Below are 24,927 nucleotides of genomic sequence, written 5' to 3' on the forward strand. Positions count from 1 at the left end.
CAAAACGTTTGATGCCAACAGCATCCCGTATTCCCCAAGCGGTCACCCTTCTTTTTTTTTTTTAATTAAAATTATCTTTTATTTGCTCATTGTATCAGCTATTTAGGGCATTCAAACAAAATAAAGCAAAACAATTAGGCTGTCGGATGCAGACGTTAGCAAGGGGAAAAAATCGAAATCTGGCAATGGTGGGGATCATAATATTAACAAACAAAACAAAAACAAACAAATGCAATTTACGGTGGTGGGATAATTCAAGAAAAATAAACAAAAGAAAAACAAAGCAGAAGACAATGGTGGTGTGAAATAAAAACAAAACAAAACAAAACAAAACATAAACAAAGGCCAATAAAACTGGGAATGGGAAATTCAAAACAAACAAAAATAAACAAAATGTACTAAAATTTATGATTAAAATTAAACAGGGAATTGGGATCTAGATTTACGAAGGAATTTCCAGAGGCTCTCTACTTCTTCTTGACATGGTGTGCGTAGGTTATTCCTTGCCTTCCAGTTGATGTAGAGATAAGCAGCCAGAAGAGTGAATGAAAGCTGGAGATTTCCTACTGGACCAAGATGGCCACGTATCAAATCTTCGTTTGACGAACTGCAGCCCATCTGACGCATAGTTCCTTCCAACCAGCTCCAAACGGTGAGTCGTTCAGGACACTGGTACATCAGATGCTCATCGGTTTCCGGGTCTTGATTGCAGATTAGACATGTTGCATCCTTGGTGGGGTCCAACCGATGGCATCTGGTCCTGGTAGGGAGAAGTCGCTGGTTGAACAGGAACATGGTCTCTCTGATGTTAGTTGGAAGGGCTGCAGTCTCCTTCCAGATTCGTGGCCAATCCAGATTAGGCCTCAGGATCTCCAGCTTTCCCATTGTCGTTACCTCCAGGATCCAATGGTTATATGTTTTCCGATGTACCATTGGATTCCCCTGCACCAGAATGGAAGATGCGAAAAGTTGCTTGATTTGATGCAAGGGGTTCCTGAAGGTAATATGGTCTCTTCATGACTGCTACAGGTGTGGTGTTGTCCTTGTAGAGTGGCAATAAGGTTCGGAGAGGAAAGGACATCCAATACCGAAGTAGAGAGCTTTCTGGGCTGTTGGGGCCTATCAGGACTTTGTACAAGGGGCACAAGAAAAGGGAACGGTAAAAGAGGTGTGTGTTGACCATTCCCAGACCCCCTTCTTTGACAGTACGGAAAATTACGGTTTTCTTCGGCCTTTCTACTTTTCCCATCCATAGAAATTTCATGACAGCCTTCGAAATCTGGTCAGCCATTTTTTTATTACAAGGTAATACCTGTGCAAAGTACACAGTTCCGGAGAGAGCCTTCGACTTGAGGAAAAGCACCCTCTGGTAAATATTAAACCGTCGACTGGCATTCTCTCGCAGAATACCATTTAAAGAGCTAAATGCATCATTCCAAATCCTACTAGCTGTCTCTTCTATGGAATGGGAAAATTTAATTCCTAACAGGGACAATGTTGGCGCTGACACAAGCCACTCAAGAGGCCAAATTGATCTAGAGCTCCAAGTCCCGAGTCCCAGGGCTTTTGTTTTCTCCTTATTCATCCTTGCCTTTGTCCACTGACAGAACATATCAAGGATTTGTCCTGCCCTGGTAAAATCTTCGTCACAAGAAACGAAAATGGTGACGTCATCAACAAAGGCTCTGACAGTGAGTTTTTCATTAAACAATGATATACCCTTGAGAACTCGAGATAAACGCACAAGCAAAGGCTCAATGTATAGAACGAAGAGATGGACAGATAGGGGCATCCCTGGCGAATCGACTGAATATCACTAATCACCCCAGCCACCTCCGATCCGTTGAGGATTGACATTCCTTTACAGAATACATAATCTGTAACCAACGGACGAAAGTGGTGGGGTAACCCATGACATCCAGAATCCTCCAGAGGACTTCCCTGTTAACCAGGTCGTAGGCCTTTTCAAAGTCAACTCCAACAATGGCAGCGCCCATGCCCCGAATCAAAGAGTTGGAAGAGTCATGGCATCCCCGGTCATCAACAAATTGAATGACATCTCTGTAAAGACTTAAATTATCAAAAATCAATCTACCAGGTACCCCACCTTTTTGATGAGGCCCTATGGTAGAAGATAGTGTCTGCCTCAATCGTCTCGCTAAGACAGATGCCATGACTTTGTAGTCACAATTCAAAAGAGAAATTGGCCGAAAATTAGAAATTCCACAAAGTCCCGAAGACTTAGGAATTAGCCTGATCGCCGCTTGGCCCTGCGAAGACGTCAGAGTTTCCCTTTCCAGGATATGATTAAACATATCCAAGAAGTGGGGTGCGATCACGTCCCAAAATTCTACGTAAAACTCGTAAGGAATGCCATCGGTGCCAGGGGACTTGTTTGACTTCATTGCTATTAGAGCAGCTCTAATCTCAAGAAGGGAAATTGGTGCTGTTAGGTTTGGGGTTGGCTTAAAGCAATCTCTTACTCCTTCAAGGAACTCAGACCCTGCCAGTATGTCAGGAGAAGGTTGAGTCTTAAAAATTTTTGTAAAATGAGCAACAATTTCTGCTGAAATTTCCTCTTTGGTCGATAAGCAAGTGCCATTGGGGGCAATGATCTTATCAATGCAACATTTTCGATAATTATTCCTGGCACGATTTATGTGAAAAATACTTGCTTCCTCTACATCTGGCCCTTCGAAGCAGCGGGAACGAATCCCATACCCTTTGAGTGTGCTCTCCTCCCAAGACTTTGAGAATTTTCTCAACTGTTGAAAGGCAACCCAATCAAAGGTATCTGCTTCGGCCATTTCCTGTATGCAAGATTGATAGAAAAACTTAGTTTCTCTTATCAGCCTTGCTCTTTGCCTGGAATAATCCACCGAAATACGCTTGATACCCGGTTTCAGGACACTCTCCCACCAATTTGCTACATTACTTTCCCTAAGAGGATGATTAGCAGATTCCTGAATGAAATTGGTTACGTATTTCTGAAAACCTTCTTCTGACAATATTGAAGTATTTAGTTTCCACAATCCGGCAGGTGGTCTGCTACGATTTGGGAGATCAAGATTGCAAGTAAGTGTGGATTGTACCGACTGATGGTCACTAATCGATAAAGGCTGCAAACAAATATTTAAAAATTTATCCGCAAACGATCGACTAGCATAAATCCTATCAAGCCTAGAAGAACCGTCGTGGTAATGGAAAGTGTGGCCCGGATCACTATGATTTAGCTTTTTCCAGATGTCTACCAGATCAAGACCAGTAACCATCTCCTTCAAAGCATAGCTAACAACACTACTTGGGACAGGGAGGGATTGGATATTTGCCCTATCTTGGATGTCGTCAACACAATTAAAATCGCCCATCAACACGAAGGGCAGTCGAGTGGTAACTGAGTAGGCAGGAACGGTTTGACGAAGAAAATTGTTTCTCTCATTCTTTACCTGCTTACCTGACGGGGCATAGATATTAATAAACGTAAAACATTTTACGTCAATGGAGATAAGCCTTCCGTCAGGTTCAAGAAGCAGTCGAGAATACTCCAGACCATGTCTAATTAGAATGGCTGTTCCTTTTTTGTTGGGACCGACATTTGCTAGCAAGTGGTAACAGCTTTCAATAATTGGGCAAGAGTGAAAGGCTACCTCTTGAAGTCCTACGATATCTAAATTACCGTCCCTGCAGAAATTTAAAAGAATTTGACGTCGCTCGACTGATCGAATACCTCCAATGTTGATAGAAGCGATTTTTAATTGTGAAGTCATGTGTTAGGTTTTTTGAGTACGGGAATGCCTGAAGTGGGTTTCGAATTTTGGGGCGTCAGGGTAGGTTTAAATCGTTTACTTCGTGGTACCGTGGGAATTTTCAGGGGGTCCTTAGTTTTGTCTGGATCAGTGGTATCAATTTCCCCCGTGTCGGGTTCCATTGATTCCATGATAATTGTCACTGTTTCCTGGTCTTCTGTCTCTGTGTGAGGTGCTGCTATTTTGGATTTCGTAATTGGTTTCAAAGGGTTGTCTTTCGGAGGTACAGATGCGGGAGTGGTAGCGGTGTCACATTCCATGGTTTCAGTTTCCAAATTATTAGTACTTCCTGAGAGTGAATCTTGTGATTCACTCCCCAGAGGTACCTGGGAAACCATGGAATTTGCTACCACGGGAATTACTACGGGTGTCTGTTTAATAGTCTCTGTCTTTTTAGTCTTTTTGGCAACAGGTTTTTGGACAATGGTGGGTTCCTGGTTTCGTTTTAAAGTTGGGCAGTCGTAGCTAAAGTGTGTCTCTTCGTCGCAAAGTCTGCAAGTGGGCTTTTGTCCGTCATACTTTACCATGGCACGATAACTGCCAATGGTAATGTATGAGGGAATGTTTTTCGTCACCGTCATTCTTACAATCATCCAAGTTGCTAGGACAGGGTATAAAACTTCATCCTCTGCCACCCGATAGCGCTCCCACCGAGCTTCAATTACATTTCCAAATTCCTTAAGACGTGTCTGAACTACTCCCAAGTCTAGGTTCTGTGGAATCCCTGCAATTCGAACAAATTTCTCTTGGACATTGCTATCCTTTATCACTACACTAACTTCTTTCCCCTCCAATTCGGTCCTGACGATACCACTGTGTTGGGACAAAAAACTTGAGGTATATGCCTCTGACGTAAACGTAATTCTAGCGACCTGGTTTCTCGTATCTAGCACAGCAACTAGGCCTAAGAGATCCTGAGCATCAACCTTCAAACTACGCACAAAACCATGAACCGTACGCATACTCAATTTCGGGAATTGAACCCCAAAATCAATATCTACACTATTGAGCCACTTGGCAGCCATTGTCCCCTAGACAATGTAAACAAACTGCCAAAAAAGGGAGGGAAGGACCCCACACACGTAAACAAACACGACAAATAAAACAATTGGCAACAAAACACTACAAAAACAGCTAAACTATACAAAATAAACACTCAAAAACACGAATATAACAACAAAAAGTAATAAAAAATAACAAAAACTCACAAAATGATGGAAAAACGGGAGAACACAAAAAGACGTCTGCATCCGACGCAGCTTAACTTCTGGGAGCTGACGAGACCAGGTTTTTTCTGCGTGGTATGGCCGTTGACGTTTTAATACGAAACTGAATTGAATACACTCAAGGAATGATTTTCCAACATTGAAACCTACACAAGGACGATTAATTTCTATAATTAAGGATATTGGACTGGTAACCATCGTGTTCGTTGAGCCACTATTTTTCTATGAAATAGAAATTCAAGAATTTAATACGAAACTGAATTGAATACGCTCAAGGAATGATTTTCCAACATTGAAACCTACACAAGGACGATTAATTTCTATAATTAAGGATATTGGACTGGTAACCATCGTGTTCGTTGAGCCACTATTTTTCTATGAAATAGAAATTCACATTCATCGGTAAAGTCACTGCTGGTAATAAAACACTCTACACTTCCCTTGTTGGTGTTTAAAAAATAGCTATCAGTGTGTACGAGATGAATTATCAAAATTCAACCCTAGATGGCGTTTAATAAAGTATCAAAATTCACCACGAGATGGTTTTAACTAAAACTTTGATTCATTTTCGAAACTCTTGCTGGTTATAAAACGTTTGATGCCAACAGCATCCCGTATTCCCAAGCGGTCACCCTTCTAGGTACTAACGGGACCCGACGCAGCTTAACTTCTGGGAGCTGACGAGACCAGGTTTTTTCTGCGTGGTATGGCCGTTGACGTTTTAATACGAAACTGAATTGAATACACTCAAGGAATGATTTTCCAACATTGAAACCTACACAAGGACGATTAATTTCTATAATTAAGGATATTGGACTGGTAACCATCGTGTTCGTTGAGCCACTATTTTTCTATGAAATAGAAATTCAAGAATTTAATACGAAACTGAATTGAATACGCTCAAGGAATGATTTTCCAACATTGAAACCTACACAAGGACGATTAATTTCTATAATTAAGGATATTGGACTGGTAACCATCGTGTTCGTTGAGCCACTATTTTTCTATGAAATAGAAATTCACATTCATCGGTAAAGTCACTGCTGGTAATAAAACACTCTACACTTCCCTTGTTGGTGTTTAAAAAATAGCTATCAGTGTGTACGAGATGAATTATCAAAATTCAACCCTAGATGGCGTTTAATAAAGTATCAAAATTCACCACGAGATGGTTTTAACTAAAACTTTGATTCATTTTCGAAACTCTTGCTGGTTATAAAACGTTTGATGCCAACAGCATCCCGTATTCCCAAGCGGTCACCCTTCTAGGTACTAACGGGACCCGACGCAGCTTAACTTCTGGGAGCTGACGAGACCAGGTTTTTTCTGCGTGGTATGGCCGTTGACGTTTTAATACGAAACTGAATTGAATACACTCAAGGAATGATTTTCCAACATTGAAACCTACACAAGGACGATTAATTTCTATAATTAAGGATATTGGACTGGTAACCATCGTGTTCGTTGAGCCACTATTTTTCTATGAAATAGAAATTCAAGAATTTAATACGAAACTGAATTGAATACGCTCAAGGAATGATTTTCCAACATTGAAACCTACACAAGGACGATTAATTTCTATAATTAAGGATATTGGACTGGTAACCATCGTGTTCGTTGAGCCACTATTTTTCTATGAAATAGAAATTCACATTCATCGGTAAAGTCACTGCTGGTAATAAAACACTCTACACTTCCCTTGTTGGTGTTTAAAAAATAGCTATCAGTGTGTACGAGATGAATTATCAAAATTCAACCCTAGATGGCGTTTAATAAAGTATCAAAATTCACCACGAGATGGTTTTAACTAAAACTTTGATTCATTTTCGAAACTCTTGCTGGTTATAAAACGTTTGATGCCAACAGCATCCCGTATTCCCAAGCGGTCACCCTTCTAGGTACTAACGGGACCCGACGCAGCTTAACTTCTGGGAGCTGACGAGACCAGGTTTTTTCTGCGTGGTATGGCCGTTGACGTTTTAATACGAAACTGAATTGAATACACTCAAGGAATGATTTTCCAACATTGAAACCTACACAAGGACGATTAATTTCTATAATTAAGGATATTGGACTGGTAACCATCGTGTTCGTTGAGCCACTATTTTTCTATGAAATAGAAATTCAAGAATTTAATACGAAACTGAATTGAATACGCTCAAGGAATGATTTTCCAACATTGAAACCTACACAAGGACGATTAATTTCTATAATTAAGGATATTGGACTGGTAACCATCGTGTTCGTTGAGCCACTATTTTTCTATGAAATAGAAATTCACATTCATCGGTAAAGTCACTGCTGGTAATAAAACACTCTACACTTCCCTTGTTGGTGTTTAAAAAATAGCTATCAGTGTGTACGAGATGAATTATCAAAATTCAACCCTAGATGGCGTTTAATAAAGTATCAAAATTCACCACGAGATGGTTTTAACTAAAACTTTGATTCATTTTCGAAACTCTTGCTGGTTATAAAACGTTTGATGCCAACAGCATCCCGTATTCCCAAGCGGTCACCCTTCTAGGTACTAACGGGACCCGACGCAGCTTAACTTCTGGGAGCTGACGAGACCAGGTTTTTTCTGCGTGGTATGGCCGTTGACGTTTTAATACGAAACTGAATTGAATACACTCAAGGAATGATTTTCCAACATTGAAACCTACACAAGGACGATTAATTTCTATAATTAAGGATATTGGACTGGTAACCATCGTGTTCGTTGAGCCACTATTTTTCTATGAAATAGAAATTCAAGAATTTAATACGAAACTGAATTGAATACGCTCAAGGAATGATTTTCCAACATTGAAACCTACACAAGGACGATTAATTTCTATAATTAAGGATATTGGACTGGTAACCATCGTGTTCGTTGAGCCACTATTTTTCTATGAAATAGAAATTCACATTCATCGGTAAAGTCACTGCTGGTAATAAAACACTCTACACTTCCCTTGTTGGTGTTTAAAAAATAGCTATCAGTGTGTACGAGATGAATTATCAAAATTCAACCCTAGATGGCGTTTAATAAAGTATCAAAATTCACCACGAGATGGTTTTAACTAAAACTTTGATTCATTTTCGAAACTCTTGCTGGTTATAAAACGTTTGATGCCAACAGCATCCCGTATTCCCAAGCGGTCACCCTTCTAGGTACTAACGGGACCCGACGCAGCTTAACTTCTGGGAGCTGACGAGACCAGGTTTTTTCTGCGTGGTATGGCCGTTGACGTTTTAATACGAAACTGAATTGAATACACTCAAGGAATGATTTTCCAACATTGAAACCTACACAAGGACGATTAATTTCTATAATTAAGGATATTGGACTGGTAACCATCGTGTTCGTTGAGCCACTATTTTTCTATGAAATAGAAATTCAAGAATTTAATACGAAACTGAATTGAATACGCTCAAGGAATGATTTTCCAACATTGAAACCTACACAAGGACGATTAATTTCTATAATTAAGGATATTGGACTGGTAACCATCGTGTTCGTTGAGCCACTATTTTTCTATGAAATAGAAATTCACATTCATCGGTAAAGTCACTGCTGGTAATAAAACACTCTACACTTCCCTTGTTGGTGTTTAAAAAATAGCTATCAGTGTGTACGAGATGAATTATCAAAATTCAACCCTAGATGGCGTTTAATAAAGTATCAAAATTCACCACGAGATGGTTTTAACTAAAACTTTGATTCATTTTCGAAACTCTTGCTGGTTATAAAACGTTTGATGCCAACAGCATCCCGTATTCCCAAGCGGTCACCCTTCTAGGTACTAACGGGACCCGACGCAGCTTAACTTCTGGGAGCTGACGAGACCAGGTTTTTTCTGCGTGGTATGGCCGTTGACGTTTTAATACGAAACTGAATTGAATACACTCAAGGAATGATTTTCCAACATTGAAACCTACACAAGGACGATTAATTTCTATAATTAAGGATATTGGACTGGTAACCATCGTGTTCGTTGAGCCACTATTTTTCTATGAAATAGAAATTCAAGAATTTAATACGAAACTGAATTGAATACGCTCAAGGAATGATTTTCCAACATTGAAACCTACACAAGGACGATTAATTTCTATAATTAAGGATATTGGACTGGTAACCATCGTGTTCGTTGAGCCACTATTTTTCTATGAAATAGAAATTCACATTCATCGGTAAAGTCACTGCTGGTAATAAAACACTCTACACTTCCCTTGTTGGTGTTTAAAAAATAGCTATCAGTGTGTACGAGATGAATTATCAAAATTCAACCCTAGATGGCGTTTAATAAAGTATCAAAATTCACCACGAGATGGTTTTAACTAAAACTTTGATTCATTTTCGAAACTCTTGCTGGTTATAAAACGTTTGATGCCAACAGCATCCCGTATTCCCAAGCGGTCACCCTTCTAGGTACTAACGGGACCCGACGCAGCTTAACTTCTGGGAGCTGACGAGACCAGGTTTTTTCTGCGTGGTATGGCCGTTGACGTTTTAATACGAAACTGAATTGAATACACTCAAGGAATGATTTTCCAACATTGAAACCTACACAAGGACGATTAATTTCTATAATTAAGGATATTGGACTGGTAACCATCGTGTTCGTTGAGCCACTATTTTTCTATGAAATAGAAATTCAAGAATTTAATACGAAACTGAATTGAATACGCTCAAGGAATGATTTTCCAACATTGAAACCTACACAAGGACGATTAATTTCTATAATTAAGGATATTGGACTGGTAACCATCGTGTTCGTTGAGCCACTATTTTTCTATGAAATAGAAATTCACATTCATCGGTAAAGTCACTGCTGGTAATAAAACACTCTACACTTCCCTTGTTGGTGTTTAAAAAATAGCTATCAGTGTGTACGAGATGAATTATCAAAATTCAACCCTAGATGGCGTTTAATAAAGTATCAAAATTCACCACGAGATGGTTTTAACTAAAACTTTGATTCATTTTCGAAACTCTTGCTGGTTATAAAACGTTTGATGCCAACAGCATCCCGTATTCCCAAGCGGTCACCCTTCTAGGTACTAACGGGACCCGACGCAGCTTAACTTCTGGGAGCTGACGAGACCAGGTTTTTTCTGCGTGGTATGGCCGTTGACGTTTTAATACGAAACTGAATTGAATACACTCAAGGAATGATTTTCCAACATTGAAACCTACACAAGGACGATTAATTTCTATAATTAAGGATATTGGACTGGTAACCATCGTGTTCGTTGAGCCACTTTTTTCTATGAAATAGAAATTCAAGAATTTAATACGAAACTGAATTGAATACGCTCAAGGAATGATTTTCCAACATTGAAACCTACACAAGGACGATTAATTTCTATAATTAAGGATATTGGACTGGTAACCATCGTGTTCGTTGAGCCACTATTTTTCTATGAAATAGAAATTCACATTCATCGGTAAAGTCACTGCTGGTAATAAAACACTCTACACTTCCCTTGTTGGTGTTTAAAAAATAGCTATCAGTGTGTACGAGATGAATTATCAAAATTCAACCCTAGATGGCGTTTAATAAAGTATCAAAATTCACCACGAGATGGTTTTAACTAAAACTTTGATTCATTTTCGAAACTCTTGCTGGTTATAAAACGTTTGATGCCAACAGCATCCCGTATTCCCAAGCGGTCACCCTTCTAGGTACTAACGGGACCCGACGCAGCTTAACTTCTGGGAGCTGACGAGACCAGGTTTTTTCTGCGTGGTATGGCCGTTGACGTTTTAATACGAAACTGAATTGAATACACTCAAGGAATGATTTTCCAACATTGAAACCTACACAAGGACGATTAATTTCTATAATTAAGGATATTGGACTGGTAACCATCGTGTTCGTTGAGCCACTATTTTTCTATGAAATAGAAATTCAAGAATTTAATACGAAACTGAATTGAATACGCTCAAGGAATGATTTTCCAACATTGAAACCTACACAAGGACGATTAATTTCTATAATTAAGGATATTGGACTGGTAACCATCGTGTTCGTTGAGCCACTATTTTTCTATGAAATAGAAATTCACATTCATCGGTAAAGTCACTGCTGGTAATAAAACACTCTACACTTCCCTTGTTGGTGTTTAAAAAATAGCTATCAGTGTGTACGAGATGAATTATCAAAATTCAACCCTAGATGGCGTTTAATAAAGTATCAAAATTCACCACGAGATGGTTTTAACTAAAACTTTGATTCATTTTCGAAACTCTTGCTGGTTATAAAACGTTTGATGCCAACAGCATCCCGTATTCCCAAGCGGTCACCCTTCTAGGTACTAACGGGACCCGACGCAGCTTAACTTCTGGGAGCTGACGAGACCAGGTTTTTTCTGCGTGGTATGGCCGTTGACGTTTTAATACGAAACTGAATTGAATACACTCAAGGAATGATTTTCCAACATTGAAACCTACACAAGGACGATTAATTTCTATAATTAAGGATATTGGACTGGTAACCATCGTGTTCGTTGAGCCACTATTTTTCTATGAAATAGAAATTCAAGAATTTAATACGAAACTGAATTGAATACGCTCAAGGAATGATTTTCCAACATTGAAACCTACACAAGGACGATTAATTTCTATAATTAAGGATATTGGACTGGTAACCATCGTGTTCGTTGAGCCACTATTTTTCTATGAAATAGAAATTCACATTCATCGGTAAAGTCACTGCTGGTAATAAAACACTCTACACTTCCCTTGTTGGTGTTTAAAAAATAGCTATCAGTGTGTACGAGATGAATTATCAAAATTCAACCCTAGATGGCGTTTAATAAAGTATCAAAATTCACCACGAGATGGTTTTAACTAAAACTTTGATTCATTTTCGAAACTCTTGCTGGTTATAAAACGTTTGATGCCAACAGCATCCCGTATTCCCAAGCGGTCACCCTTCTAGGTACTAACGGGACCCGACGCAGCTTAACTTCTGGGAGCTGACGAGACCAGGTTTTTTCTGCGTGGTATGGCCGTTGACGTTTTAATACGAAACTGAATTGAATACACTCAAGGAATGATTTTCCAACATTGAAACCTACACAAGGACGATTAATTTCTATAATTAAGGATATTGGACTGGTAACCATCGTGTTCGTTAAGCCACTATTTTTCTATGAAATAGAAATTCAAGAATTTAATACGAAACTGAATTGAATACGCTCAAGGAATGATTTTCCAACATTGAAACCTACACAAGGACGATTAATTTCTATAATTAAGGATATTGGACTGGTAACCATCGTGTTCGTTGAGCCACTATTTTTCTATGAAATAGAAATTCACATTCATCGGTAAAGTCACTGCTGGTAATAAAACACTCTACACTTCCCTTGTTGGTGTTTAAAAAATAGCTATCAGTGTGTACGAGATGAATTATCAAAATTCAACCCTAGATGGCGTTTAATAAAGTATCAAAATTCACCACGAGATGGTTTTAACTAAAACTTTGATTCATTTTCGAAACTCTTGCTGGTTATAAAACGTTTGATGCCAACAGCATCCCGTATTCCCAAGCGGTCACCCTTCTAGGTACTAACGGGACCCGACGCAGCTTAACTTCTGGGAGCTGACGAGACCAGGTTTTTTTCTGCGTGGTATGGCCGTTGACGTTTTAATACGAAACTGAATTGAATACACTCAAGGAATGATTTTCCAACATTGAAACCTACACAAGGACGATTAATTTCTATAATTAAGGATATTGGACTGGTAACCATCGTGTTCGTTGAGCCACTATTTTTCTATGAAATAGAAATTCAAGAATTTAATACGAAACTGAATTGAATACGCTCAAGGAATGATTTTCCAACATTGAAACCTACACAAGGACGATTAATTTCTATAATTAAGGATATTGGACTGGTAACCATCGTGTTCGTTGAGCCACTATTTTTCTATGAAATAGAAATTCACATTCATCGGTAAAGTCACTGCTGGTAATAAAACACTCTACACTTCCCTTGTTGGTGTTTAAAAAATAGCTATCAGTGTGTACGAGATGAATTATCAAAATTCAACCCTAGATGGCGTTTAATAAAGTATCAAAATTCACCACGAGATGGTTTTAACTAAAACTTTGATTCATTTTCGAAACTCTTGCTGGTTATAAAACGTTTGATGCCAACAGCATCCCGTATTCCCAAGCGGTCACCCTTCTAGGTACTAACGGGACCCGACGCAGCTTAACTTCTGGGAGCTGACGAGACCAGGTTTTTTCTGCGTGGTATGGCCGTTGACGTTTTAATACGAAACTGAATTGAATACACTCAAGGAATGATTTTCCAACATTGAAACCTACACAAGGACGATTAATTTCTATAATTAAGGATATTGGACTGGTAACCATCGTGTTCGTTGAGCCACTATTTTTCTATGAAATAGAAATTCAAGAATTTAATACGAAACTGAATTGAATACGCTCAAGGAATGATTTTCCAACATTGAAACCTACACAAGGACGATTAATTTCTATAATTAAGGATATTGGACTGGTAACCATCGTGTTCGTTGAGCCACTATTTTTCTATGAAATAGAAATTCACATTCATCGGTAAAGTCACTGCTGGTAATAAAACACTCTACACTTCCCTTGTTGGTGTTTAAAAAATAGCTATCAGTGTGTACGAGATGAATTATCAAAATTCAACCCTAGATGGCGTTTAATAAAGTATCAAAATTCACCACGAGATGGTTTTAACTAAAACTTTGATTCATTTTCGAAACTCTTGCTGGTTATAAAACGTTTGATGCCAACAGCATCCCGTATTCCCAAGCGGTCACCCTTCTAGGTACTAACGGGACCCGACGCAGCTTAACTTCTGGGAGCTGACGAGACCAGGTTTTTTCTGCGTGGTATGGCCGTTGACGTTTTAATACGAAACTGAATTGAATACACTCAAGGAATGATTTTCCAACATTGAAACCTACACAAGGACGATTAATTTCTATAATTAAGGATATTGGACTGGTAACCATCGTGTTCGTTGAGCCACTATTTTTCTATGAAATAGAAATTCAAGAATTTAATACGAAACTGAATTGAATACGCTCAAGGAATGATTTTCCAACATTGAAACCTACACAAGGACGATTAATTTCTATAATTAAGGATATTGGACTGGTAACCATCGTGTTCGTTGAGCCACTATTTTTCTATGAAATAGAAATTCACATTCATCGGTAAAGTCACTGCTGGTAATAAAACACTCTACACTTCCCTTGTTGGTGTTTAAAAAATAGCTATCAGTGTGTACGAGATGAATTATCAAAATTCAACCCTAGATGGCGTTTAATAAAGTATCAAAATTCACCACGAGATGGTTTTAACTAAAACTTTGATTCATTTTCGAAACTCTTGCTGGTTATAAAACGTTTGATGCCAACAGCATCCCGTATTCCCAAGCGGTCACCCTTCTAGGTACTAACGGGACCCGACGCAGCTTAACTTCTGGGAGCTGACGAGACCAGGTTTTTTCTGCGTGGTATGGCCGTTGACGTTTTAATACGAAACTGAATTGAATACACTCAAGGAATGATTTTCCAACATTGAAACCTACACAAGGACGATTAATTTCTATAATTAAGGATATTGGACTGGTAACCATCGTGTTCGTTAAGCCACTATTTTTCTATGAAATAGAAATTCAAGAATTTAATACGAAACTGAATTGAATACGCTCAAGGAATGATTTTCCAACATTGAAACCTACACAAGGACGATTAATTTCTATAATTAAGGATATTGGACTGGTAACCATCGTGTTCGTTGAGCCACTATTTTTCTATGAAATAGAAATTCACATTCATCGGTAAAGTCACTGCTGGTAATAAAACACTCTACACTTCCCTTGTTGGTGTTTAAAAAATAGCTATCAGTGTGTACGAGATGAATTATCAAAATTCAACCCTAGATGGCGTTTAATAAAGTATCAAAATTCACCACGAGATGGTTTTAACTAAAACTTTGATTCATTTTCGAAACTCTTGCTGGTTATAAAACGTTTGATGCCAACAGCATCCCGTATTCCCAAGCGGTCACCCTTCTAGGTACTAACGGGACCCGACGCAGCTTAACTTCTGGGAGCTGACGAGACCAGGTTTTTTCTGCGTGGTATGGCCGTTGACGTTTTAATACGAAACTGAATTGAATACACTCAAGGAATGATTTTCCAACATTGAAACCTACACAAGGACGATTAATTTCTATAATTAAGGATATATTGGACTGGTAACCATCGTGTTCGTTAAGCCACTATTTTTCTATGAAATAGAAATTCAAGAATTTAATACGAAACTGAATTGAATACGCTCAAGGAATGATTTTCCAACATTGAAACCTACACAAGGACGATTAATTTCTATAATTAAGGATATTGGACTGGTAACCATCGTGTTCGTTGAGCAACTATTTTTCTATGAAATAGAAATTCACATTCATCGGTAAAGTCACTGCTGGTAATAAAACACTCTACACTTCCCTTGTTGGTGTTTAAAAAATAGCTATCAGTGTGTACGAGATGAATTATCAAAATTCAACCCTAGATGGCGTTTAATAAAGTATCAAAATTCACCACGAGATGGTTTTAACTAAAACTTTGATTCATTTTCGAAACTCTTGCTGGTTATAAAACGTTTGATGCCAACAGCATCCCGTATTCCCAAGCGGTCACCCTTCTAGGTACTAACGGGACCCGACGCAGCTTAACTTCTGGGAGCTGACGAGACCAGGTTTTTTCTGCGTGGTATGGCCGTTGACGTTTTATTACGAAACTGAATTGAATACACTCAAGGAATGATTTTCCAACATTGAAACCTACACAAGGACGATTAATTTCTATAATTAACGATATTGTAAAACCCCTACTTACTTCATCTTTAAGTAAATAGCTTTTACTCGATTAAGGGAAGCTGCGGACTTCGTTCGATGGTATATTCCCGTAAAATGTTAACATGATTCAAACAAGTCGATAAATGTCTCAAACGATTGGAGGCATACATACAGGCCGTAGCCGTATAGCCAGCGTCAAGCACATCAAAGACACAAATAAGACAAGTTTAAACGGGGAACGAGCAAGCCAGTAGCAGGTCGAATAAACGACCTGACACTTGACTCGCGAAGGGGTGAATCAACACTAGACTGGGTGAACAGCCCAGCGTTGACTAACGAAGAATTACAATTGATGGGGTTTTATACGACAAACAAAGTCAACGCGATCACCAACGCAAGGTGAGCGTAATGAAAGGATGGAAAGGAAAATGACTTGTTTCCAGGAATGAGAGGGAGGATATTTTTCCAAGAAAGAGTGAGCGGATGCATTCCTTACATACCTTGGGAAATGGGAGATTGCGTCCCGCAATCTAGCAAAACAAGACAATGACTGAAATTGGAACAGTGAGAAATGAAAGCTGATGGGAAACATCGATAAACGGAGCGTTCCAGAGCGTTCCAGCGAACGTAACTGTAAATAAAAATAAAAAGTGATAGCGAGTAGAATGTCAGCTCTTGGTTGTTCTTTCAGTGGCTCGATCTCTTGAACGTAAGGTAAATGAAGGCCCAGCAATGAATTCCGGTCGATAGAACTTCGTGGTTGGGATCGATGGTGATGATGATCCCATCGCTGCCACCAATATGTAAAACCCCTACTTACTTCATCTTTAAGTAAATAGCTTTTACTCGATTAAGGGAAGCTGCAGACTTCGTTCGATGGTATATTCCCGTAAAATGTTAACATGATTCAAACAAGTCGATGAATGTCTCAAACGATTGGAGGCATACATACAGGCCGTAGCCGTATAGCCAGCGTCAAGTACAACAAAGACACAAATAAGACAAGTTTAAACGGGGAACGAGCAAGCCAGTAGCAGGTCGAATAAACGACCTGACACTTGACTCGCGAAGGGGTGAATCAACACTAGACTGGGTGAACAGCCCAGCGTTGACTAACGAAGAATTACAATTGATGGGGTTTTATACGACAAACAAAGTCAACGCGATCACCAACGCAAGGTGAGCGTAATGAAAGGATGGAAAGGAAAATGACTTGTTTCCAGGAATGAGAGGGAGGATATTTTTCCAAGAAAGAGTGAGCTGATGCATTCCTTACATTATTACCAGCAGTGACTTTACCGATGAATGTGAATTTCTATTTCATAGAAAAATAGTGGCTCAACGAACACGATGGTTACCAGTCCAATATCCTTAATTATAGAAATTAATCGTCCTTGTGTAGGTTTCAATGTTGGAAAATCATTCCTTGAGTGTATTCAATTCAGTTTCGTATTAAAACGTCAACGGCCATACCACGCAGAAAAAACCTGGTCTCGTCAGCTCCCAGAAGTTAAGCTGCGTCGGGTCCCGTTAGTACCTAGAAGGGTGACCGCTTGGGAATACGGGATGCTGTTGGCATCAAACGTTTTATAACCAGCAAGAGTTTCGAAAATGAATCAAGGTTTTAGTTAAAACCATCTCGTGGTGAATTTTGATACTTTATTAAACGCCATCTAGGGTTGAATTTTGATAATTCATCTCGTACACACTGATAGCTATTTTTTAAACACCAACAAGGGAAGTGTAGAGTGTTTTATTACCAGCAGTGACTTTACCGATGAATGTGAATTTCTATTTCATAGAAAAATAGTGGCTCAACGAACACGATGGTTACCAGTCCAATATCCTTAATTATAGAAATTAATCGTCCTTGTGTAGGTTTCAATGTTGGAAAATCATTCCTTGAGTGTATTCAATTCAGTTTCGTATTAAAACGTCAACGGCCATACCACGCAGAAAAAACCTGGTCTCGTCAGCTCCCAGAAGTTAAGCTGCGTCGGGTCCCGTTAGTACCTAGAAGGGTGACCGCTTGGGAATACGGGATGCTGTTGGCATCAGACGTTTTATAACCAGCAAGAGTTTCGAAAATGAATCAAAGTTTTAGTTAAAACCATCTCGTGGTGAATTTTGATACTTTATTAAACGCCATCTAGGGTTGAATTTTGATAATTCATCTCGTACACACTGATAGCTATTTTTTAAACACCAACAAGGGAAGTGTAGAGTATTTTATTACCAGCAGTGACTTTACCGATGAATGTGAATTTCTATTTCATAGAAAAATAGTGGCTCAACGAACACGATGGTTACCAGTCCAATATCCTTAATTATAGAAATTAATCGTCCTTGTGTAGGTTTCAATGTTGGAAAATCATTGCTTGAGTGTATTCAATTCAGTTTCGTATTAAATTCTTGAATTTCTATTTCATAGAAAAATAGTGGCTCAACGAACACGATGGTTACCAGTCCAATATCCTTAATTATAGAAATTAATCGTCCTTGTGTAGGTTTCAATGTTGGAAAATCATTCCTTGAGTGTATTCAATTCAGTTTCGTATTAAAACGTCAACGGCCATACCACGCAGAAAAAACCTGGTCTCGTCAGCTCCCAGAAGTTAAGCTGCGTCGGGTCCCGTTAGTACCTAGAAGGGTGACCGCTTGGGAATACGGGATGCTGTTGGCATCAAACGTTTTATAACCAGCAAGAGTTTCGAAAATGAATCAAAGTTTTAGTTAAAACCATCTCGTGGTGAATTTTGATACTTTATTAAACGCCATCTAGGGTTGAATTTTGATAATTCATCTCGTACACACTGATAGCTATTTTTTAAACACCAACAAGGGAAGTGTAGAGTGTTTTATTACCAGCAGTGACTTTACCGATGAATGTGAATTTCTATTTCATAGAAAAATAGTGGCTCAACGAACACGATGGTTACCAGTCCAATATCCTTAATTATAGAAATTAATCGTCCTTGTGTAGGTTTCAATGTTGGAAAATCATTGCTTGAGTGTATTCAATTCAGTTTCGTATTAAATTCTTGAATTTCTATTTCATAGAAAAATAGTGGCTCAACGAACACGATGGTTACCAGTCCAATATCCTTAATTATAGAAATTAATCGTCCTTGTGTAGGTTTCAATGTTGGAAAATCATTCCTTGAGTGTATTCAATTCAGTTTCGTATTAAAACGTCAACGGCCATACCACGCAGAAAAAACCTGGTCTCGTCAGCTCCCAGAAGTTAAGCTGCGTCGGGTCCCGTTAGTACCTAGAAGGGTGACCGCTTGGGAATACGGGATGCTGTTGGCATCAAACGTTTTATAACCAGCAAGAGTTTCGAAAATGAATCAAAGTTTTAGTTAAAACCATCTCGTGGTGAATTTTGATACTTTATTAAACGCCATCTAGGGTTGAATTTTGATAATTCATCTCGTACACACTGATAGCTATTTTTTAAACACCAACAAGGGAAGTGTAGAGTGTTTTATTACCAGCAGTGACTTTACCGATGAATGTGAATTTCTATTTCATAGAAAAATAGTGGCTCAACGAACACGCTGGTTACCAGTCCAATATCCTTAATTATAGAAATTAATCGTCCTTGTGTAGGTTTCAATGTTGGAAAATCATTCCTTGAGTGTATTCAATTCATGTTTCGTATTAAAACGTCAACGGCCATACCACGCAGAAAAAACCTGGTCTCGTCAGCTCCCAGAAGTTAAGCTGCGTCGGGTCCCGTTAGTACCTAGAAGGGTGACCGCTTGGGAATACGGGATGCTGTTGGCATCAAACGTTTTATAACCAGCAAGAGTTTCGAAAATGAATCAAAGTTTTAGTTAAAACCATCTCGTGGTGAATTTTGATACTTTATTAAACGCCATCTAGGGTTGAATTTTGATAATTCATCTCGTACACACTGATAGCTATTTTTTAAACACCAACAAGGGAAGTGTAGAGTGTTTTATTACCAGCAGTGACTTTACCGATGAATGTGAATTTCTATTTCATAGAAAAATAGTGGCTCAACGAACACGCTGGTTACCAGTCCAATATCCTTAATTATAGAAATTAATCGTCCTTGTGTAGGTTTCAATGTTGGAAAATCATTCCTTGAGTGTATTCAATTCAGTTTCGTATTAAAACGTCAACGGCCATACCACGCAGAAAAAACCTGGTCTCGTCAGCTCCCAGAAGTTAAGCTGCGTCGGGTCCCGTTAGTACCTAGAAGGGTGACCGCTTGGGAATACGGGATGCTGTTGGCATCAAACGTTTTATAACCAGCAAGAGTTTCGAAAATGAATCAAAGTTTTAGTTAAAACCATCTCGTGGTGAATTTTGATACTTTATTAAACGCCATCTAGGGTTGAATTTTGATAATTCATCTCGTACACACTGATAGCTATTTTTTAAACACCAACAAGGGAAGTGTAGAGTGTTTTATTACCAGCAGTGACTTTACCGATGAATGTGAATTTCTATTTCATAGAAAAATAGTGGCTCAACGAACACGCTGGTTACCAGTCCAATATCCTTAATTATAGAAATTAATCGTCCTTGTGTAGGTTTCAATGTTGGAAAATCATTCCTTGAGTGTATTCAATTCAGTTTCGTATTAAAACGTCAACGGCCATACCACGCAGAAAAAACCTGGTCTCGTCAGCTCCCAGAAGTTAAGCTGCGTCGGGTCCCGTTAGTACCTAGAAGGGTGACCGCTTGGGAATACGGGATGCTGTTGGCATCAAACGTTTTATAACCAGCAAGAGTTTCGAAAATGAATCAAAGTTTTAGTTAAAACCATCTCGTGGTGAATTTTGATACTTTATTAAACGCCATCTAGGGTTGAATTTTGATAATTCATCTCGTACACACTGATAGCTATTTTTTAAACACCAACAAGGGAAGTGTAGAGTGTTTTATTACCAGCAGTGACTTTACTGATGAATGTGAATTTCTATTTCATAGAAAAATAGTGGCTCAACGAACACGATGGTTACCAGTCCAATATCCTTAATTATAGAAATTAATCGTCCTTGTGTAGGTTTCAATGTTGGAAAATCATTGCTTGAGTGTATTCAATTCAGTTTCGTATTAAATTTTGAATTTCTATTTCATAGAAAAATAGTGGCTCAACGAACACGATGGTTACCAGTCCAATATCCTTAATTATAGAAATTAATCGTCCTTGTGTAGGTTTCAATGTTGGAAAATCATTCCTTGAGTGTATTCAATTCAGTTTCGTATTAAAACGTCAACGGCCATACCACGCAGAAAAAACCTGGTCTCGTCAGCTCCCAGAAGTTAAGCTGCGTCGGGTCCCGTTAGTACCTAGAAGGGTGACCGCTTGGGAATACGGGATGCTGTTGGCATCAAACGTTTTATAACCAGCAAGAGTTTCGAAAATGAATCAAAGTTTTAGTTAAAACCATCTCGTGGTGAATTTTGATACTTTATTAAACGCCATCTAGGGTTGAATTTTGATAATTCATCTCGTACACACTGATAGCTATTTTTTAAACACCAACAAGGGAAGTGTAGAGTGTTTTATTACCAGCAGTGACTTTACCGATGAATGTGAATTTCTATTTCATAGAAAAATAGTGGCTCAACGAACACGATGGTTACCAGTCCAATATCCTTAATTATAGAAATTAATCGTCCTTGTGTAGGTTTCAATGTTGGAAAATCATTCCTTGAGTGTATTCAATTCAGTTTCGTATTAAAACGTCAACGGCCATACCACGCAGAAAAAACCTGGTCTCGTCAGCTCCCAGAAGTTAAGCTGCGTCGGGTCCCGTTAGTACCTAGAAGGGTGACCGCTTGGGAATACGGGATGCTGTTGGCATCAAACGTTTTATAACCAGCAAGAGTTTCGAAAATGAATCAAAGTTTTAGTTAAAACCATCTCGTGGTGAATTTTGATACTTTATTAAACGCCATCTAGGGTTGAATTTTGATAATTCATCTCGTACACACTGATAGCTATTTTTTAAACACCAACAAGGGAAGTGTAGAGTGTTTTATTACCAGCAGTGACTTTACCGATGAATGTGAATTTCTATTTCATAGAAAAATAGTGGCTCAACGAACACGATGGTTACCAGTCCAATATCCTTAATTATAGAAATTAATCGTCCTTGTGTAGGTTTCAATGTTGGAAAATCATTCCTTGAGTGTATTCAATTCAGTTTCGTATTAAAACGTCAACGGCCATACCACGCAGAAAAAACCTTGGTCTCGTCAGCTCCCAGAAGTTAAGCTGCGTCGGGTCCCGTTAGTACCTAGAAGGGTGACCGCTTGGGAATACGGGATGCTGTTGGCATCAAACGTTTTATAACCAGCAAGAGTTTCGAAAATGAATCAAAGTTTTAGTTAAAACCATCTCGTGGTGAATTTTGATACTTTATTAAACGCCATCTAGGGTTGAATTTTGATAATTCATCTCGTACACACTGATAGCTATTTTTTAAACACCAACAAGGGAAGTGTAGAGTGTTTTATTACCAGCAGTGACTTTACCGATGAATGTGAATTTCTATTTCATAGAAAAATAGTGGCTCAACGAACACGATGGTTACCAGTCCAATATCCTTAATTATAGAAATTAATCGTCCTTGTGTAGGTTTCAATGTTGGAAAATCATTCCTTGAGTGTATTCAATTCAGTTTCGTATTAAAACGTCAACGGCCATACCACGCAGAAAAACCTGGTCTCGTCAGCCCCCAGAAGTTAAGCTGCGTCGGGTCCCGTTAGTACCTAGAAGGGTGACCGCTTGGGAATACGGGATGCTGTTGGCATCAAACGTTTTATAACCAGCAAGAGTTTCGAAAATGAATCAAAGTTTTAGTTAAAACCATCTCGTGGTGAATTTTGATACTTTATTAAACGCCATCTAGGGTTGAATTTTGATAATTCATCTCGTACACACTGATAGCTTATTTTTAAACACCAACAAGGGAAGTGTAGAGTGTTTTATTACCAGCAGTGACTTTACCGATGAATGTGAATTTCTATTTCATAGAAAAATAGTGGCTCAACGAACACGATGGTTACCAGTCCAATATCCTTAATTATAGAAATTAATCGTCCTTGTGTAGGTTTCAATGTTGGAAAATCATTCTTGAGTGTATTCAATTCAGTTTCGTATTAAATTCTTTGAATTTCTATTTCATAGAAAAATAGTGGCTCAACGAACACGATGGTTACCAGTCCAATATCCTTAATTATAGAAATTAATCGTCCTTGTGTAGGTTTCAATGTTGGAAAATCATTCCTTGAGTGTATTCAATTCAGTTTCGTATTAAAAACGTCAACGGCCATACCACGCAGAAAAAACCTGGTCTCGTCAGCTCCCAGAAGTTAAGCTGCGTCGGGTCCCGTTAGTACCTAGAAGGGTGACCGCTTGGGAATACGGGATGCTGTTGGCATCAAACGTTTTATAACCAGCAAGAGTTTCGAAAATGAATCAAAGTTTTAGTTAAAACCATCTCGTGGTGAATTTTGATACTTTATTAAACGCCATCTAGGGTTGAATTTTGATAATTCATCTCGTACACACTGATAGCTATTTTTTAAACACCAACAAGGGAAGTGTAGAGGGTTTTATTACCAGCAGTGACTTTACCGATGAATGTGAATTTCTATTTCATAGAAAAATAGTGGCTCAACGAACACGATGGTTACCAGTCCAATATCCTTAATTATAGAAATTAATCGTCCTTGTGTAGGTTTCAATGTTGGAAAATCATTGCTTGAGTGTATTCAATTCAGTTTCGTATTAAATTCTTGAATTTCTATTTCATAGAAAAATAGTGGCTCAACGAACACGATGGTTACCAGTCCAATATCCTTAATTATAGAAATTAATCGTCCTTGTGTAGGTTTCAATGTTGGAAAATCATTCCTTGAGTGTATTCAATTCAGTTTCGTATTAAAACGTCAACGGCCATACCACGCAGAAAAAACCTGGTCTCGTCAGCTCCCAGAAGTTAAGCTGCGTCGGGTCCCGTTAGTACCTAGAAGGGTGACCGCTTGGGAATACGGGGATGCTGTTGGCATCAAACGTTTTATAACCAGCAAGAGTTTCGAAAATGAATCAAAGTTTTAGTTAAAACCATCTCGTGGTGAATTTTGATACTTTATTAAACGCCATCTAGGGTTGAATTTTGATAATTCATCTCGTACACACTGATAGCTATTTTTTAAACACCAACAAGGGAAGTGTAGAGTGTTTTATTACCAGCAGTGACTTTACCGATGAATGTGAATTTCTATTTCATAGAAAAATAGTGGCTCAACGAACACGATGGTTACCAGTCCAATATCCTTAATTATAGAAATTAATCGTCCTTGTGTAGGTTTCAATGTTGGAAAATCATTCCTTGAGTGTATTCAATTCAGTTTCGTATTAAAACGTCAACGGCCATACCACGCAGAAAAAACCTGGTCTCGTCAGCTCCAAGAAGTTAAGCTGCGTCGGGTCCCGTTAGTACCTAGAAGGGTGACCGCTTGGGAATACGGGATGCTGTTGGCATCAAACGTTTTATAACCAGCAAGAGTTTCGAAAATGAATCAAAGTTTTAGTTAAAACCATCTCGTGGTGAATTTTGATACTTTATTAAACGCCATCTAGGGTTGAATTTTGATAATTCATCTCGTACACACTGATAGCTATTTTTTAAACACCAACAAGGGAAGGGAAGTGTAGAGTTTTTATTACCAGCAGTGACTTTACCGATGAATGTGAATTTCTATTTCATAGAAAAATAGTGGCTCAACGAACACGCTGGTTACCAGTCCAATATCCTTAATTATAGAAATTAATCGTCCTTGTGTAGGTTTCAATGTTGGAAAATCATTCCTTGAGTGTATTCAATTCAGTTTCGTATTAAAACGTCAACGGCCATACCACGCAGAAAAAACCTGGTCTCGTCAGCTCCCAGAAGTTAAGCTGCGTCGGGTCCCGTTAGTACCTAGAAGGGTGACCGCTTGGGAATACGGGATGCTGTTGGAGCATGACGTACCGAACGGCGGCGTTTA

At 38.7% G+C, this 24,927-nt stretch overlaps 26 non-coding genes and 6 pseudogenes across 26 annotated transcripts; 15 read left to right on the forward strand and 17 right to left on the reverse strand.

Moving 5' to 3' along the window:
- Positions 1-5,631: 5,631 nt before the first annotated feature.
- LOC123469211 lies at positions 5,632-5,750 on the reverse strand. The gene has a single exon (XR_006642508.1). It is a non-coding gene; the product is annotated as a 5S ribosomal RNA (ribosomal RNA).
- Positions 5,751-6,260: 510 nt separating this feature from the next.
- LOC123469222 lies at positions 6,261-6,379 on the reverse strand. The gene has a single exon (XR_006642519.1). It is a non-coding gene; the product is annotated as a 5S ribosomal RNA (ribosomal RNA).
- A 510-nt stretch (positions 6,380-6,889) lies between these two features.
- On the reverse strand, positions 6,890-7,008 carry LOC123469233. Its single transcript, XR_006642530.1, has one exon. It is a non-coding gene; the product is annotated as a 5S ribosomal RNA (ribosomal RNA).
- A 510-nt stretch (positions 7,009-7,518) lies between these two features.
- LOC123469241 lies at positions 7,519-7,637 on the reverse strand. The gene has a single exon (XR_006642532.1). It is a non-coding gene; the product is annotated as a 5S ribosomal RNA (ribosomal RNA).
- A 510-nt stretch (positions 7,638-8,147) lies between these two features.
- LOC123469242 lies at positions 8,148-8,266 on the reverse strand. Its single transcript, XR_006642533.1, has one exon. It is a non-coding gene; the product is annotated as a 5S ribosomal RNA (ribosomal RNA).
- A 510-nt stretch (positions 8,267-8,776) lies between these two features.
- LOC123469212 lies at positions 8,777-8,895 on the reverse strand. Its single transcript, XR_006642509.1, has one exon. It is a non-coding gene; the product is annotated as a 5S ribosomal RNA (ribosomal RNA).
- Positions 8,896-9,405: 510 nt separating this feature from the next.
- LOC123469213 lies at positions 9,406-9,524 on the reverse strand. Its single transcript, XR_006642510.1, has one exon. It is a non-coding gene; the product is annotated as a 5S ribosomal RNA (ribosomal RNA).
- A 510-nt stretch (positions 9,525-10,034) lies between these two features.
- LOC123469214 lies at positions 10,035-10,153 on the reverse strand. Its single transcript, XR_006642511.1, has one exon. It is a non-coding gene; the product is annotated as a 5S ribosomal RNA (ribosomal RNA).
- A 509-nt stretch (positions 10,154-10,662) lies between these two features.
- Positions 10,663-10,781, reverse strand: LOC123469215. Its single transcript, XR_006642512.1, has one exon. It is a non-coding gene; the product is annotated as a 5S ribosomal RNA (ribosomal RNA).
- A 510-nt stretch (positions 10,782-11,291) lies between these two features.
- On the reverse strand, positions 11,292-11,410 carry LOC123469216. The gene has a single exon (XR_006642513.1). It is a non-coding gene; the product is annotated as a 5S ribosomal RNA (ribosomal RNA).
- Positions 11,411-11,920: 510 nt separating this feature from the next.
- On the reverse strand, positions 11,921-12,039 carry LOC123469217. The gene has a single exon (XR_006642514.1). It is a non-coding gene; the product is annotated as a 5S ribosomal RNA (ribosomal RNA).
- A 510-nt stretch (positions 12,040-12,549) lies between these two features.
- LOC123469235 lies at positions 12,550-12,669 on the reverse strand (annotated as a pseudogene).
- Positions 12,670-13,179: 510 nt separating this feature from the next.
- On the reverse strand, positions 13,180-13,298 carry LOC123469218. Its single transcript, XR_006642515.1, has one exon. It is a non-coding gene; the product is annotated as a 5S ribosomal RNA (ribosomal RNA).
- Positions 13,299-13,808: 510 nt separating this feature from the next.
- On the reverse strand, positions 13,809-13,927 carry LOC123469219. Its single transcript, XR_006642516.1, has one exon. It is a non-coding gene; the product is annotated as a 5S ribosomal RNA (ribosomal RNA).
- Positions 13,928-14,437: 510 nt separating this feature from the next.
- LOC123469220 lies at positions 14,438-14,556 on the reverse strand. Its single transcript, XR_006642517.1, has one exon. It is a non-coding gene; the product is annotated as a 5S ribosomal RNA (ribosomal RNA).
- Positions 14,557-15,066: 510 nt separating this feature from the next.
- Positions 15,067-15,185, reverse strand: LOC123469221. The gene has a single exon (XR_006642518.1). It is a non-coding gene; the product is annotated as a 5S ribosomal RNA (ribosomal RNA).
- A 512-nt stretch (positions 15,186-15,697) lies between these two features.
- LOC123469223 lies at positions 15,698-15,816 on the reverse strand. Its single transcript, XR_006642520.1, has one exon. It is a non-coding gene; the product is annotated as a 5S ribosomal RNA (ribosomal RNA).
- A 1,531-nt stretch (positions 15,817-17,347) lies between these two features.
- On the forward strand, positions 17,348-17,466 carry LOC123469224. The gene has a single exon (XR_006642521.1). It is a non-coding gene; the product is annotated as a 5S ribosomal RNA (ribosomal RNA).
- A 357-nt stretch (positions 17,467-17,823) lies between these two features.
- Positions 17,824-17,942, forward strand: LOC123469225. Its single transcript, XR_006642522.1, has one exon. It is a non-coding gene; the product is annotated as a 5S ribosomal RNA (ribosomal RNA).
- A 510-nt stretch (positions 17,943-18,452) lies between these two features.
- Positions 18,453-18,571, forward strand: LOC123469226. Its single transcript, XR_006642523.1, has one exon. It is a non-coding gene; the product is annotated as a 5S ribosomal RNA (ribosomal RNA).
- A 510-nt stretch (positions 18,572-19,081) lies between these two features.
- On the forward strand, positions 19,082-19,200 carry LOC123469227. Its single transcript, XR_006642524.1, has one exon. It is a non-coding gene; the product is annotated as a 5S ribosomal RNA (ribosomal RNA).
- Positions 19,201-19,558: 358 nt separating this feature from the next.
- LOC123469228 lies at positions 19,559-19,677 on the forward strand. Its single transcript, XR_006642525.1, has one exon. It is a non-coding gene; the product is annotated as a 5S ribosomal RNA (ribosomal RNA).
- Positions 19,678-20,034: 357 nt separating this feature from the next.
- LOC123469229 lies at positions 20,035-20,153 on the forward strand. Its single transcript, XR_006642526.1, has one exon. It is a non-coding gene; the product is annotated as a 5S ribosomal RNA (ribosomal RNA).
- Positions 20,154-20,510: 357 nt separating this feature from the next.
- On the forward strand, positions 20,511-20,629 carry LOC123469230. The gene has a single exon (XR_006642527.1). It is a non-coding gene; the product is annotated as a 5S ribosomal RNA (ribosomal RNA).
- Positions 20,630-21,138: 509 nt separating this feature from the next.
- Positions 21,139-21,257, forward strand: LOC123469231. The gene has a single exon (XR_006642528.1). It is a non-coding gene; the product is annotated as a 5S ribosomal RNA (ribosomal RNA).
- Positions 21,258-21,614: 357 nt separating this feature from the next.
- Positions 21,615-21,733, forward strand: LOC123469232. The gene has a single exon (XR_006642529.1). It is a non-coding gene; the product is annotated as a 5S ribosomal RNA (ribosomal RNA).
- A 357-nt stretch (positions 21,734-22,090) lies between these two features.
- On the forward strand, positions 22,091-22,210 carry LOC123469238 (annotated as a pseudogene).
- Positions 22,211-22,567: 357 nt separating this feature from the next.
- Positions 22,568-22,685, forward strand: LOC123469240 (annotated as a pseudogene).
- A 511-nt stretch (positions 22,686-23,196) lies between these two features.
- LOC123469234 lies at positions 23,197-23,315 on the forward strand. The gene has a single exon (XR_006642531.1). It is a non-coding gene; the product is annotated as a 5S ribosomal RNA (ribosomal RNA).
- Positions 23,316-23,825: 510 nt separating this feature from the next.
- Positions 23,826-23,945, forward strand: LOC123469237 (annotated as a pseudogene).
- Positions 23,946-24,302: 357 nt separating this feature from the next.
- Positions 24,303-24,421, forward strand: LOC123469239 (annotated as a pseudogene).
- Positions 24,422-24,782: 361 nt separating this feature from the next.
- On the forward strand, positions 24,783-24,901 carry LOC123469236 (annotated as a pseudogene).
- The last annotated feature ends 26 nt before the right edge of the window (positions 24,902-24,927 follow it).

Source organism: Daphnia magna, unplaced genomic scaffold, assembly GCF_020631705.1.
Source record: "Daphnia magna isolate NIES unplaced genomic scaffold, ASM2063170v1.1 Dm_contigs548, whole genome shotgun sequence".
Taxonomy (NCBI): Eukaryota; Metazoa; Arthropoda; class Branchiopoda; order Diplostraca; family Daphniidae; genus Daphnia; species Daphnia magna.